The sequence below is a fragment of the Daktulosphaira vitifoliae genome, unplaced genomic scaffold (assembly GCF_025091365.1).
Source record: "Daktulosphaira vitifoliae isolate Bord-2020 unplaced genomic scaffold, ASM2509136v1 Scaffold_4, whole genome shotgun sequence".
Classification (NCBI taxonomy): domain Eukaryota; kingdom Metazoa; phylum Arthropoda; class Insecta; order Hemiptera; family Phylloxeridae; genus Daktulosphaira; species Daktulosphaira vitifoliae.
Genome location: NW_026099575.1, coordinates 13,664,672 through 13,682,430, shown reverse-complemented (window position 1 = coordinate 13,682,430; position 17,759 = coordinate 13,664,672). Strand labels below are relative to the sequence as shown.

The following is a 17,759-nucleotide window of genomic DNA, read 5'->3' as shown; positions in this document are numbered from 1 at the left end:
CTGTTAATGTTATTATTTGTACTCAATTAATTCATTTATTTACTGGACTATCACCAAGGATTTCAATTTTTTATATAACCAGTAAATTTTTTTTTAAACTAAGTGAGAATGATTTATGTAATAAACTTCAAAAAATATATTATTATTATATTAAAATAAAAGTATAACAAATACGGAATAATTTTTTAATTTTGACCCTTTCGATTATATTAAAAGTTCTATAAAAAATATTTTTATAGAACTTTCGAAATTAGTTAATTGCACTGAAACTTTTATTTTACAAAATATTTACTATATACAAGATAATTAGCTACAAAATGTTGTCTCTAAATTTAGCATGTATAAAAAACCTATGAGAATACATAGATTCATTGGGGACACAATTAGCAATAGGCGATCTATAGTTCAAATATGTCGCCAAAAATATTGACCCATTATATTGATTCACAACATAGGTATTTTTATTTTATATTTCCATTATTGTCTCTTTATANAGGTATTTTTATTTTATATTTCCATTATTGTCTCTTTATATATAGAAGAACTTGCTTAATTGTACACGTTATTTAACGTTTTAAGAAATTACAACATTTGAAATCAGAAAATATTTACATATTTAGAACTCTTTTTAATTAAAACCGCCATAACTTTTTGAAAAACAAAAATTTTTTTTTTATTATCTTTAGTTACACATTATTCTTGAATTTTTTACTATGTAATACTTTTTAAGTTCATCCCTTATGCCTTGTAAGGAAGTCAACTTTTTTTAAATGGTAACACATATTTTTAATTTAATAAAATGTTTGAGTTTTTAATTTAATAGTAAATGGAATTTGAATTTTTAATATAACTTAATTCGTTTATTAGATATAATCATTTAAAGTTTCAAATTATTGAGTTAATATACAGGTATAATACACAAGGTATTACAAATATAGGTAGCTAATTGGTTTCTTATGACATTGCTGTCACAGTCACGGATTGTTTATTATCAATTATAACTATCAATAGTTATACTTTTTGTATAGTCAGTTAGTATATTTATAAACTCACAACAATGTACCTTACTATCATTGATAATAACAATGCTGTGTACCCGTTAATATCGATGTCATAAAAAATCAATTAGCTACCTGTATTTGTAATCCCTTGTGTATTATACCTTTATATTAACTCAAAAGTTTGAAACTTTAAATGTTTATATCTAATAAACAAATAAAGTTATATTAAAAATTCAAATTCCATTTACTATTAAATTAAAAATATGTGTTACCATTTAAAAAAAAACAAAGTTGACCCCCTTGCGAGGCATAAACGATGAACTTAAAAAGTATTACATAGTTAAAAATTCAAGAATAATGTGTAACTAAAGATAATAAAAAAAAAAAAATTTTTAAATTATTATTATTCTGAAAGTAATTGAGTGGGTTATGATAAAAAAATCACTCTGTATACTGTAGGACGTGAAAGGGGGCTAAACTCTTTATTTTTTTATTGAAAAATATTTATATTGAATTTAGACCATAACAACTTATAAAACTACATTATTTTAAAATATCTGGTAAGGAGAGTACACTGTTTTTCTTAAAATTTTATAAATTTAAACCTACATTGCATAAAATATTAAACTTATTTTTAATTTGTTGTTTTTTTTAAGTTGGGAATAATCAACATTGAAATTTTGAACTAACAAAATGTCCTTTTTAACATCCAACAAATGTGTTGAGCGGTTGCCTCGAAAGTAACACTTATGTTTATACACACGTGATAACAATGATGAATTAACCGATCCTTCCTTAGTCAATGTACTCGTACTTTTTGTAATTTTTTCTTAATGTTTATTGAGTATAAGAAAAAAGTTTCAAAATCGTATGATTTTTATCTTATGTAGATTGAGTTCATATAACTTCAATGAAAATCATTTATTTTTCCATTAAAATAATTAAAATCATTAAATTCTAATGTTTTTAATGTATATATTTTTGAATTAGATATGATATAATAATGGGATGGATCTGTTCAATTAAATAATTGTATTTTATTATTTATTAATTTCTTATAAAAGCCAATTTTTTCCCTAAGAAATCACAGGTTAAACTTATCTAATCGTAATAATAATTTGCAACGAGACCTTACCGAATCGAAATACAATAGTTAATCTATTGTATTTTAAATCGATAAAAAACTCTTAACGCTATCTATTTTTATTTAGGATTATTTTCTTTATTATTATTATTATTATTTGGCTCATATGGAATTTTTATACTAGTACGAACTGTTATATATCCGGCACAACACTATTTTTATGTTAAACAATTTTGTGACATTTTTCCTGTTGCTACCACTAAATATTAGATTAAGTTTAGGCCTAGTCAGACTGAGCATAGTTTTACCTGTGATGTGTTGTTAAATTTCATTTTGACTTAGATTTTTTTAGGTTATCATTGATTATTAAAAAATTAATTAAAATAGGAATATTTTTATTACAGCATCTTTTTAAATTTAAATAGTTACATAAAAATGATGACAATGATATTTTATCTAAACTTATAAATAAAAAACTATTAATCAAGATATATTTATAGAAATAAAATTCAAATTATATAAGATTTACAAAGAAGAATTTTTTATTTAATCACTGTCAGATATCATCTAGCATACTTGTTGCAAATATGCCAAGCCTCACTATACCACGACTATACTGTGATACTGTTATTTTTTTTCTTAAACACTATGAAAATTGTATTATATTTTTATATTATTACAGATCAAATTAAGTAATATAAGTTTAAATAAAGTAGGTAGATGTCACTTCATAATCTATATCATCTTTATAAATCATAAATATATATTTACTACAATGGAATATTTTTAAGTTACTTAGATAAAGTTTGTAATAAAATAAAACTTGAGTTTATAGGTTGTACGAATAAATGAAAATTTACATTATTACTTTTTGGTGTGCTAGTTCCTTTTTTATTTTTGCATTCAATTGTATGTAATTTCATTTTATACAATTAAAATTTATAATTGTGTTTTATGTCAATTATAAAATATACCGTCTAATATAGAAGTAAAATTCATGCAGCATAATTTTTACACGGAAATCAAAAAAATTGGTATTAGANATTTTTACATGGAAATCAAAAAATTGGTATTAGAAATAAAAAATAACATCATATATTAGGATTGAAATAAATTTCAATCATATATTTGTACATTTATTAATATTAAAGCTTTGTGTTGTAGTAAATAGCTGAGGAAGTATTGAATAACGTCGATTTTAGTATAATATAAAATTTACAAGAGTAGTAAATATTTTTTGAATTTTCAAGCAATATAATAGTGTCGTAAAAAGGGAAAAGCAGGGTAAGCAAATTAATAATGGTGGGAAAAAGAATATACAAGGGAAACATGTAAAGTATAGTGGGACTGGCGCTTTGACGAAGAAACATCGAGTTAGGACATTTGATGCGAGTAACTTTGTAGTTTGTACGATTTAATTTATTTTATGTTACATTTTATATTAAATTTTGACTTTGTGCTTATTACGTCTCGTAAATAAAATACCATTTAAAAACCTGCACTTAGCTTAAATATTGTATATCCACCATACTGTTAAAATTGTGTGTGTGTGTGCAGCAAGAGTCGAAGTTGGACTGCTGGCCTTTAGACGATCTTAATAATTAGTGTGCGTGCTGGCTAGTTTTTGGGTTTCATCTTCTTTAGTAAGTATAGTGAAAGGTAGTTGTGCTGGTGGCTTACGAGAAGCCACCTTTCAGTCTGCTACTTTTGAGCTAGACCGTGCTGATGGATCTAAACTGTACCCCTTTAGTTGTTCACTAATTTGAGGGATTGGGGCATACTAGTGTATCGAACGGGAGGACTAGATAAGGGCTAAAAACGACGAACTCGTCATCAAAAAACATTTATTAATTTGTGTACTACTTTTTGTGTCTACGTCGGGGTACTACCGACGTACGTCAGTGTTTATTGAGTAATAAAATAATACTATTACTAAGTTTATAAGACTTTTAATACACGAATTTGTTAAAATATGAGAATTGTAATATTTTCAATATTTATATTACAATTAAATTAAACAAACGGGTTAAATAATTGTTAAGTGCATATTTGCAAGATAATTTTTAAATTTTATATTTGAATGTATAAATGATTAATAACATTTTATAAAGTTAAAACTAAAAAGTTGTAGTTTTTAATAACTTACACATTTCTAAATAAAATCTTAAAATTAAGTTTAAAGAAACTACGATTATATGTTTCATTATGATGTTGATTCAATATGATAATTTAAAATGTATAATACAGTAAGTGTGGTGTTATTTATATTATAAGTGAACCGCGGTAATTTACTCAACAGTGAATACAAGGATAACAAATTAAAGTTTGTTGAAAATTTTTTAATTTATATATTTATATATATTTTGTTATTACCACTTATTCTCAGCTCTCATAGAACTGTTTTTTTTAACGATTCGTCAAAAGATCACAAATCGTGTCTAGTTGAAGATGTTACACTCAAAAATTGTAATACTTTCCTACGTTCCCCGTAAGTAGAAAAACTCTATAAGCAATTTTTTTTTTTTTTATAGATAACTTAGGTATTTAAATATTATTTGGTATGTTTCTCTGAATATCTCTACCTTTACCTGTCCCTGTAGGGGATTCAAAATGGAAACATTTACATAAAAAATTTACTTTTTCAGCATAACTTTTGTAAATATTCCAGATTCTGACACTTTTATATAAGTACAGTGGAGGCTCGTGGCTTATTCGACGGTACAATCACACCCCTACTAAAATTAATTAAAAGAAGAAAATTAATTGTATATTCGTAGCTTCTACATTTTTATCAAAAATGCAAATTTTTGAATAGTTAAGTAGTTATAATACATTTGTCGTGTGCGATCATTAATGTTGTTTCCCTCAATATATGCGAGTACTCGCATACACAAACACTGTTTGGACAACTGGCAGCCTCAGCAATGCAGTAAAGTTTTATTATAACACTATATTACGTGTAGTCAGTTATTTATTCGTCTTTATTCGTTTGCTATAAAATTATTATCGCTATTATTATTATTTTTATTTGTATTTTCTACTGTGTCCATTAAAATAATAATATGTGTATTGTGTTTTATTTTAGATTCGATGCAAAGGTGAGAAGGTATTCATTTACTATGATGAGTTTCATTTTGTGTCTTTTACCACTTTTTCTCAGCTCTCACCGAATGGATTTCTTTCAACGATAAGTCAAAAGTTCACAAATCGTATCTAGTCGAAGAAATTACCCTCAAAAATAGAAAAACTTTCCTCAGTTTCCCGCAAATGGAGGAAACCTCCAAAAAAATTACAAATTTAAAAATGACCGAATAACTTTTTTACAAATGAACATATCAATATAATTTTTTTATTTATAGATGCTTGATGACTTTACCTATCATTCAGTTTATTATTTTTATAAATTTAACCCTTTTAAATTGACAACTTTTTCACAAAAAATGTATTTTACCCTTAACATTTGTAAGTGTTCCGGAATGTCTGACACATTTACATATATCTTAAATTATAGCTAATGTAATATAATTTATTATGGAAAAAGAAGATTTCGACTTTATTTTGTCTTCACAGTCAAAATGGTTACCGAATGCTATTGTTGTGTGAAAGTTCTTGATTTTATTTTTTACATTTTTAACTTAATTATAATGCTATAACTCTTTGAAAAATGTATGGATCAACATAATTTTTTTATGAAAAATAATATTTTTTAATAATCCCTTTTTTATTTAACATACTTTATCTTAACCAGGATATTAATATGGAAATAGTATATCATGTAGCTTTTGGAATAATCCATCAACTTTTTAAAATTAAATACTATCTAAAAATTTGCATCGTAGCGTTTTTTTTTTTGATAGTGATTTTAATCACTGTCATATAAGTATACTACTTCCAACTATGTCATGTCACTACTGTGACGCGACCCCCTGTGATGGGTTTTTTTACTTAAAACTTTTTCAAAAATGACCGAATCAATATAATTTTCTTATAAAGATACGTGAGGTACTTACCTATCATTTGGTGTATTTTTTTTTATAAATTTAAGATAATTCCCTCGTTCCCCGCAAATGAGGGAAATCTCAAAAAAAATTACAAATTTAAAAGTCGTTAGTTTTTAAAAATTTTTTAATTTTTTTTACTTAAAACTATCATAACTTTTTTCATACATACATGAGTTATTTACCTATAATTTCGTATTTTTTTAATATTAACTTAACACTTTACCTGCCCACAGGGGGGTTTTAAAATAAACAACTTTTTAATAAAAAATTACCTTTTTCAACTTAACTTTTGAAAATGTTCCGAAAAGTGTTACACTATTATATATATCTTAAATTAAAGCTTATGTAATATACTTTATCATGGAAAAAAAAATTTTGTTTTTACGGTGAAAAAAGTTACCAAATGCTATTCTTGTGTGAAAATTCTCAATTTTATATTTTACATTTTTAACATTATAACTTATTGAAAAGTGTATGGATCAATAAAATTTTTTGATGAGAAATAATATTTATATCCCTCTTTCAATCGACATACTTTATCTTAATCGGGATATAAATAAAGAAATAGCTGATCATGTAGCTTTTGTAATAGTCCACCAATTTTTTAAAATTAAACACTATCTAAAGATTTGCATCGAAATCTTATGATTATATGATAATCATAATTTATGATAATGATTTTAATCACTGTCAGAAACCATTATACTTGACCCAACTATGTCACGTCATCACTGTGCCGCGACCCTCCTGTTCTTGATTTTTTTTAACTTAAAACTTAAAACTTCCATTTATTATTTAATTTTTTATACCTATTAATATATTTAAGTCCAAGAATTGATTAACTAGAATTTCATAAGCAATAAAAGATTAATATTATTAAGGCAATAAGAATTTTTTAATACACGAATTTATTAAAATAACAGAGTATTTTAATATTTTTTAGTAACTCTTAAATAATTAATCTACTTAAATTCTGGTCATTGGTGAGATTTTGTATATCTTGTATATACACTTCTCTTTGAACGCTCATATATTTTTTAAACAGTTGTTCATATAATAAATGTCAAACACATTTTTTAAAGAAAATAGAAATAAATTTTAAAGTTTATAGTAGAACATTATAAATAGGAATAACGTTTATTAAATGTGTAATCCTAAAATGCAGTAGTTTTTAATAATTTACATATTTTTAAATACAATTTTATAATTTAGTTTAAAATACCTGTTCTCATTTGTTTCGTTCGTTTAAGATGTTGATTAAAAGTAATAATTTAAATTGTGTAATTATAGTAGTTGTAGTGTTACTTTTATTACAAGTGTACCGTATTGATTCGCTTAACACTGGATACAAGGATAACCAAATAATATCTGTCGAAAATATTCATCTTTTAAAATGTTCTTATTTATTAAATGCTTTAAACTATATGCAAATAGCTAGAATAGAAATACATCATACGAATTTTATATTAATTAATGCATGTTACCCAGTATCACAATATCTTGGTGTTTTGAAAAAAATGATGAAGACGCTATTTGGCTTTAAAGGTATTGAAATAGGTTCTCTCTGGTTATTAAATATGTATTTAGGTATTGTTAGTCATCATGTACATAAGTTAAAAGAATTAAAAAAAATGGGTTGCTCTGTTGAATATGAACAAACATATCTTGAAAATACTCATGACTATGTCATAGTTGAGTTAGAATCAGAGGTTTCAACAATGAAATGTAACAAAGAAAACAACAAATGCCTTATTATACAAAAAAACGCAATAAAACAATTAGAAAACCAGCCTTTAAATGTTATACGTAACATAATGACTAGAGTTACAGAAATCATGGACAGATTTATTTTGAAGAACACTGATTTATCCATCAAAAACTACGAGATGTTTAGTAAAAACAATATCCTTATTAAAAGTATAGGGCACAATGCACACAGAACTATTTATTTAATGAATGAATACAACGTACAAGTTAATTGGGGAGAAAATGATAAAGGTACTATGCAGATTTTACAAAAAAAATACGAAAAGACCCATAATCTCAATTGGAAGGACAAAAATCTGAGAAATATTAAAATATACTACGATTCAGTTTTTAGCTTTTTTAAAATCATTATGTTAAGGCTAACATGGAAACATTTATTATACGTAAATAAACAACAAAATGAATCTATTAAGATAGAATTGATTAATAAATGGTTTGAGATACTTGATGAATTTGTGAAGTTCTTTCGTTTAAAAGATGATGATTATGTATGTAAGATAAAAAAATCAATTAATGTTAATCATGACGCTGTTATTGAGCTCCTCAAATCATATTTAAACGACTTATGTTGTGATTTAAAGTGTAATGCTATAAATGAAATGAAATTGAACGGCGAAGAATTTCCCACTAAAGAAAGTACAATAATTCACAACGAATCAGATGTAGAAACTGTTAAGTATTATAGTTTGGGAGCAGCTAAAAAATTTATCATTACTACAAAAAATCTATTTACAGATAATGACTTTAATGTTGTGAAGTCATTTATTGATTATGCGGAAAAGAATCAATTTTTTTTTCAAGCTGTGAAAATAGTTGATTATTTATTTTCATAATAATAACAATTTCATAAAGAAAACATTTAAGAATTTATTTGTCATAGAATTATTTCTTAAAGCACAATTTTGCAAAACATCAAAATTTTATACAGAAGTTCAGCAGTTATTAAAATGATTATTTTTATATAACTTTTTACAGATATTCAACAACATTTAATTTTTGTAAAATTAAAGAAAAACTTACAATTTTTGTGTAAAAGTAGTTTTATTACTATTTAATTTACTATTAATAAAGTAGTTTTATAAATAATTAGTGTATACTGCAAGGCATATTATGAAAGGGTGTGAAAGGGGACCAAATTCTTCGGTGTTTTTTCGAAAATATTTATAAAGTAACTTTTTTATATATATATATGAATACCTTACGTATTTCCTCTTCATTTAATATAAATTTTATGATAATTTAACACTTTATCAGCCCACAGGAGTGATTCAAAATATCAACTTATATTAAAACTCATCTTTTTCAATTTTGAAAATGTTTCGGAAATACTGCGACCTTTAAACATGTGTCAAATTAAAACTTAATTTCTTAAAATTAATACAATCTACAGATTTGGATTGAAGCGTTTCTTATGACTTAAATGATTTTAATCACTGTCAGATATCATCTATTCTTGTCCCAACTATGCCACGATCCCACTGTGCTACTGTTTTTATATTTATAAATCGAAGAATTACTAATCAGGAATAATGAAAGCAATAGGAATTTATTTTGCTTTTGGTATAATCCATCTATTTTTTAAAATTAAATACTATCTACAGATTTAAATCGAAGCGTTTCTTATGGTATTGATTTTAATCACTGTAATATATCATCTATCTCAACTATGCCACGTTCACATTATGTCACGACCCCACTGTACAACAGATTTTTTAAAAGACTCATGATTAAAATAATAATCATGTAATGTTTAATTTTATTACAATAAAAATATATTCACTAAAAAATGATGTTACTTGTTGAAAGTTTGTAAGATATGATAGCGTCAAAAAAATTCAATGGATCATTTTATAGCTGTGATGTACCAGTGGTCACACTGATCACTCACCTGTACAGGGGTATAGGTGATATTGTTATTGTAAATGTTTTAGTTCATATTAAACGGTTATGGAATAAATATGTGCAAGATATCTGCTTTTACCCTACGTCTACACATAACAATAGCTAACATAACTTAACCAAAATTATAAATTATAAATCAAGCGTCAACGCGACTCTTAGATTTTCAGATCAATTTGACGCGGTACCGTATATTTTGCGATACGTTTAATACACGGTCACCTCGTCTCTTTGTCAGCCGCCTTATTACATCGCGAGCTCAGCCTGATTAGAGTACCCCTGCTATCTACCTAGGGTGCAACGTCTATCTACTGGAGTGCGGTCGACCACCGAGCGCCGGCAGTAAACGCTCTCTCTTGTCTTTGACGTTCTACGTGAACTATCGCTCTCCGTCGATGCGCGTCGTACATTGAAAGGTACGTTGATATCTATTACAAAAAAAAGTCAAAGTTGTATTTCATTATTATTTTTTCCTTTAGTTTAATTTTAGATAAATATACGTATATTTATTTAAATTTTTATCCTCTCGGCCAGTGCTGTAGAATTTATTATTTAGACATAAAAAGTAATATTGGTAATTGGTTATTTTTTTCAATGAACATATTTTTTTTCTTCTCTCTAATATAAATTAAAAAGTGACAATATGAATTTCATGATGAATTAAATGGAAATATTCAGTGGTGGCTCGTGAGTGCTAGTGGTGAGGGTGCGACATTAAATATAATACCACTAGTTATAGTTGTCATAATACAAATAAAACACCAACGGTGGACGACAAAGATGATGATGAATCTGCTGTCTAGGTGTTCACGTGCGTGTGATCATACAGCAGTTATCGTGCTCAGCTGATACTCCAAGTTAGTTGTGGGTGTTTAATGGCTATTGTATAGGAATGGAATAAGGGTAACACTTAGGTATGAGGTGCAGACGAAGTGCAAGACATAAATGATGGGCGTACCAGAAATTGAGTTTTTGAAAAATAATCGAAAAATTGTATTATTATTAAAAAGAAAATTATTTTTTGCTGTGAATTAGTTCTAAATTAATATTTTTTTTTTTGTTAATTTTACTAAATTAAAAACTAATAATATAAAAAAAAAGGTTAATAAATTATGAATATTATATAAAAATGTTTAAAAATCATTCTAGTCACAGCCAGGTACATATTCTAGTTTATTATATTTTAGTAAAAATACCAAGAACAAAATTATATTGTTGAAAATCTATTAAAAGTTATATAAATACATTCATTTTAATAACTACAGCATTTTATATAATATTATTATGTACTGCAATGTAGTGCTTTAAGAAATAATTCTTATAGAATTCTTATAAGAAATAAAACAATGACAATTAAATAATTAAATTTTTTACTTCTGAAATTCTTATTATTCTGAAAATAAATAATCAACTATTTCCTCAGCTTGAAAAAATAACAGATTTTTTTCCGCATAATCAATAAACGACTTAACAACATTAAAGTCATTATCTGAAAATAGTTTTTTTGTAGTAATTATAAATTTTTTAGTAGCATTCAAACTAAAATATTCAACAGTTTTCACTTCTGATGCGTTGTGAACTGGTCTACCATCTTTTTTAGAGGGTAGTTCTTCGCCGTTTAATTTCATTTCATTTATAGCATTACACTTTAAATCACAACATAAGTCGTTTAAATATGATTTGAGGAGCTCAATAACAGCGTCATGGTTACCATTAATTGAATTTTTTATCTTACATACATAATCGTTATCTTTTAAACGAAAAAACTTTATAAACTCATCAAGTATCTTTAACCATTTATTAATCAATTCAATCTTAATAGATTCATTTTGTTGTTTATTTACGTATAATAAATGTTTCCATGTTAGCCTTAACATAATGACTTTAAAAAAGCTAAAAACTGAATTGTAGTATATTTTAATATCTTTCAGATTATTGTCCTTCCAATTGATATTATGTGCGTTTTTGTATTTTTCTTGTAAAATCTGCATTGTACTTTTATCAGGGTTTCCCCAATCAACTTGTACGTTGTATTCATTCATCAAATAAATCGTTTTGTGTGCTTCATGTCCTATATTTCTAATAAGAATATTGTTTTTATCAAACTTCTCGTAGTTTTTGAAGGATAAATCAGTGTTTTCCAAAATAAATCTGTCCATGATTTCTATAATTCTAGTCATTATGTTACGTATAACATTTAAAGGCTGGTTTTCTAATTGTTTTATTGCGTTTTCTTGAATAATAAGGCATTTGTTGTTTTCTTTGTTACATTTCATTGTTGAAACCTCTGATTCTAACTCAACTATGACATAGTCATGAGTATTTTCAAGATATGTTTGTTCATATTCAACAGAGCAACCCATTTTTTTTAATTCTTTTAACTTATGTACATGATGACTAACAATACCTAAATACATATTTAATAACCAGAGAGAACCTATTTCAATACCTTTAAAGCCAAATAGCGTCTTCATCATTTTTTTCAAAACACCAAGATATTTTGATACTGGATAAAGTGAACTAATTAAATTAAAATTCTCATGACATATTTCTACTCTAGCTATTTGCATATAGTTCAAAGCATTTAATAAATAAGAGCATTTTAAAAGTTGAACATTTTCGACAGACTTTATTTGGTTTTCCATGTATCCAGTGTTAAGTGAATCAGAACGATTAACTTGTAATAAAAATAACACCACACTTACTTTTATTAAACATTTTAAATTATTACATTGAATCAACATCATAATGATACATAAAATCGTAGATTTTTAAAACTTAATTACAAAATTGTATTTAGAAATGTGTAAATTTAAAAAAAAACAACAAGAAGTTATTTTTAAAACTGTATAAAATATTATTTTTAATAATTATTAAAATTAATTATTTAAAATTTAAAAATTATTTCGTAAATATGCACATAACAATTATGTAACCCGTTTGTTTAAATTTAATTATAATATAATTGTAAAAATGTTTGATAAAAATTAATAAGGATTAATAAAAGGTCTTTTATTATTCTATGATCACAAACATTTAAAATAAATTAATATACCAGTATACAATTTAAATATAATTTAATTTTAAGGTATGACGTTATTCATTTTATTTTTATGTGGTGTACTTATACTATACTAATTTAAATTGTGTAGTATACAGTATTTTTTATTACTTGACATAAAACACTTTTATAATCAATATATATATATATATTTTAATGATATAATATATATTAATATAAAATTACATTGTTGAATACAAATCAGGTGAAGCTACTACGCTAAAATATACGATTGAAATTATTTCAATTTTAATATATGATGTTATTTTTAATTTCTTATACAAATTTTTTTTTGTGTGAACTTATTATGCTGTACGCATTATACTTTTGTATTAGACGGTGTCTCATGTTAAAATTAACATAAAACACAATTATAAATTTGAATATTATAAGATGAAATTTTATATAGTTGAATTTAGAAATAAAAAAAGGAACTACACACCAAAAAATAATACTGTAATTTGTCATTCATATAAACAAGTCATTGTAATATAGGTCATTATTTTGTAAAACTGAAAACAAAGCATTTTTGTAATGTTTGGTTTAACTATGAATTTCTTGATCTATTATTACAAAAATATAATATAGTCTATTATTTGGGAACCTAGAAGTAGAACACTTTTGTAATGTTTAGATTAATTGTAATTCCCAAATTATTGTTACTATCAGGAAGTAAATATTTATAAACATTTTTGAAAATGATTACTATATGAATTTTATAAAAAGAAAACAAAATATGTTAGTATATAAGAAGAAATAGAATGAATTGAAGAGAGGAGAAAGAGAAGACCTCGGGAGTGCCGAAGGTAATCTCTTTCCGTGTGGTACGTTTGTGACATTAAGTTTTATTTTGGTGTATTATTTTGTTATGATAGTAATGGATGAGGGTTAGAAGAATGCAACACTGGTTGTTTTAAACTGTGCGTCGAGCCGTTTAATAAAAGACGTAAAAAAAAAAGAAAAGAGAATAACAACACTAGTAAAAAAAAACTCTAGTAGAACAAGAAAAAAAAGAAAGTAACAATAATACTTTAAGAATCGTCGACAGAATATTAATCGTTGATCGGGATTGCGATGGCGTTTTGATTGTTCGGTATACGTCGTATGCAAAGTGATAGGTGTCACAAAAAAGACTCACTGGACGTATTATTGCGGCGGGGTATACGACGCTAGGCATTTGTTGGACTTTACACCACGACGATAACGCGTGTGTGTGACGGTCCGGTTTACAGTGAAGCGGTGGCTGAGAAGGTGCTGACACGACCGCGGGGTGTCAACGTGTGACAACGCCGTGGCCGTGTCAATTTATTTATCCGTTTTTTAAGTGTATCAATATTTTATATGTTTTATTTTGATTGATTATATCTTTATTAACTACATTTTGCGTTATTATTGAACTACTATAACTATAAGTTAGAACAAAAAGATTGTTCCACATATTTAAATACAACAAAGTGGGGCTCGAACTCACGACGCCGAGACTATATATAACACTATATAAACTTACTTCTTGTTATTCATCTAAAGAACTTACAAGTATTTAGTTAAAAATTTGTTATATATATATATTTTAAAAAAAGAATACGTATTATGAAAAATTTTATCAACGTAATTAATTTAAATTTATATTATTTATGTAGTATGTGTTATATAGTTTCTATATTTTGTTTTATGATAGTCAAACGTTGAATTGTTTTTAATTAGTTAAGTAGTGTATTAGTATTTATGTATAAATAATCTAAATTCTTGAGAAGTCCATCAGCAGCTGCCCGAGAGACACTATATTCGCAATAGTTGCAATTTATTGTATTTTGAAATGTGCATATAGAATTTTCTATAATAATTAGTTTTACAATTAGTTCAATATCTTTTTTGTATCCATTAACAATTATGGTACAAACCGCAAAAGAATTTTTTTATAAAAATATTACCTAAATAACTGTTAGTCAACTTTAAGGCAATATTGAAATTTAAATTCTATTTCAACGTTAATACATAACTAATTTGTCATCACTATTTAAACGTGTCTCCAATGTTAAATAAATAACTTTATCNCAACTTTAAGGCAATATTGAAATAAATAACTTTATCGGACACTAATCAATGTTAAATATTCAATGCAATTAAACAATTTAAAATCAGTGATTATTAAATGTTCATTAAGAGCTACATTTTAAATGTGTAACATACATTTTACAAGTTGTACGATATCCTAAATCTGTTTGGTACAGAATCTAGTAGTAACTAGTAGTACTACTAGAAACTAGTAGTAGACCAGTTATTACAAGCATCGTTGATTATATTATATCATGTGACAGCTGATCTCCAGCGTCTTACTTTACCTACTTGCCCACCCAGCACGGCAAATCGATGACCTCCGTGTCAATTGTCTTCCATGTACAGTTCATTGTCCTAAGTCAGTCAGTTAATTTGTTATATGTATCATTCTCTTCTGTAGCTAGTGCCTTCGGTTGAATGGTAAATTGTTCGGCCGTTTTATGCCATAGTTTTTATTATTTGTTTGTTGCACCCTTGTGCTTAAAGTTATCGTGCCCTTGCGCACAACTAGTGATTTCCCCAGACTATCACTAAATAACTTTAATGCTGTAATCGCTTTTCTGTCGTCTGTTCTCATCTGTCATTACGTGCCTAGATCTAAAATCTGACTAGTGATACTCAGATGTTCGAAACCATTACCATAAGATCTCATACAGTCTACTCATCACTATTAACAACTTCATCTATTCAGCTGAGTTTTATATTATTTTTTAATGTTATTTATTGTTTGTTTTAATAATTAACTAAATTATTTAGTTTAACTATTTTGTTTATGCCGCTACGGTGACCATTAGTATTTAAGGGCCTCCCGCTATCCCTTAAATTTATGATACTCTCTGAAGAAATTTTAATATATCCGGTTATTTGTTATTTAATTATTGTCTATTTTCGTTACTTATTGGATGTACAGTTAGCCATCATCTCTTAGGTGACCCACTCTCGCATCAATAATAACGTTTTTTAAACAGGCTTAAGGTAAAACGGCATTCTAGTGCGGTGCAAACTAGCCGTCCTATGGTCTAGCTGCCTCGTACAAAACATTGATTGATGATTCATACCCGGGTCGAAGGACCATTATATTATATTGTATTAAATCTCGAATGTATGAATAATACAAATTAAACAAATAAGCAGATTATGATTAATCACAAATATTAGTGTAATTAAAATATTATAATTAATATTATCACAAATTAGGGGGCGTATGTGTCGCGACAGTCACACTAGTTGTTGACAAAACTCTAGTGTTAAATAAATAACAATGACAATTACAATAATATTATTAATTAGTCAAATTATACACTCATTAAAGGAAAACCCGTTTTACCTGAACTAAATCTCAGTAAATTAATTCTGTATCGACGTATCAATTGCCAAATGATTAAGTGACGGCCATCTACGAGCTATTTAATAAGGATGTGACATTCGAGCCCAACACAATTGAACGTTACCTTATCCAAACCACAGAACAAATTCATGATAAGCGTTTCACGTATAAGACAAAGAATAACATTGGACATTGGCCCTTGTGCCCTTTAAAAATGATACTTTTAACGACCAATAGTGACATACGTCAACGATAAAACACAACAGAAAATCTGACCTTTAATAGTATAAATTTGAATTGTATAAAATAAAATTACATTTTTGGATAAAAAAAAAAAGGGGACTAATACATTAAAAACTAAATATAAATTATCATTTATTCAAACAACCTATAAACCTAAATTTATTTTATTACTTAATTCTTTGAATTAATCTAAAAGTCTTATAATTATTTAGTTTGGCATTTATTCTCAACAATATGTCAAATGAGCACAAATCGTAACTAGTTGAAGACATTACCCTAAAAAATTGAAAATTTTACCATCATTCCTCGTAAATGGTGAAAATCCGTTCAAATATTATGAATTTTAAAATCGGTATAAATTTTATAGTCATAAAAACACTAATAATTACTCTTTAAGTTGTACTAAAGCAATATAATTAAATAATGAATTTTTAGACTGAAATTTTCATAGAAAATGAACTATTATTGTATCATAGTAATTGAAAATAATATCTATTTTTTATAAGTCAATTACTATTTTAGCTTCGATGCGAAGCTGAGAATGTATTGATTTTACTAAGATGTATTTTTTTTTTTTTTTTGTGTCTGTTACCACTTTTTCTCAGCTCTCACCGAACCAATGTCTTTCAATGATATGTCAAAAGATCACAAATTGTATCTAGTCGAAGACATTACCCTCAAAAATTGAAAAAAATGCCCTCGTTCCCCGTAAATGGGGGAAACCTCCAAAAAAATTACAAATTTAAAAATCGCTAATTTTCGAAATTTTTTCAATTTTTTTTACTTAAAAGTGCCATAACTTTTTCAAAAATGAACATATCAAAATAATTCTTTTTTATATAGATGTGTAATATTATTACCTTTCGTTTAGTATGTTTTTTTCATAAATTTAACCCTTAACCTGCCCACAAGGGGGGATTTAAAATGACAACTTTTTCACAAAAAATTAACTTTTTCAACTTAACTTTTGAAAATGTTCCGGAAGGTCTGACACTTTTATATATATCTTAAATTAAAGCTAATGTAATATACTTTATTATGAAAAAAAAAAATTTCGGACTTTATTTTATCTTCACGGTGAAAATGGCTACCGAATGCTATTTTTGTGTGAAAATTTTCGATTTTGTATTTTACATTTTTAACTTTATTATGCTATAACTTTTTGAAAAATGTATGGATCATTACAATTTTTTTATGAGAAGTAGTATTTATATAGATCTTTCATTCGACATACTGTTTTTTTAAATCGGACCATTTCCCTAAATACAGGGGGGATTCAAAACATAAAAATGCATATAGAAAGTAGAACTTTTTCAAC

At 26.1% G+C, this 17,759-nt stretch overlaps 1 long non-coding RNA gene across 1 annotated transcript; it reads left to right on the top strand.

Annotated features, from left to right (window-relative positions):
• The first annotated feature begins 4,325 nt into the window (after positions 1–4,325).
• On the top strand, positions 4,326–5,667 carry LOC126905718 (uncharacterized). Its single transcript, XR_007704096.1, has 3 exons — positions 4,326–4,408; positions 4,472–4,573; positions 5,171–5,667. It is a non-coding gene; the product is annotated as an uncharacterized LOC126905718 (long non-coding RNA).
• The last annotated feature ends 12,092 nt before the right edge of the window (positions 5,668–17,759 follow it).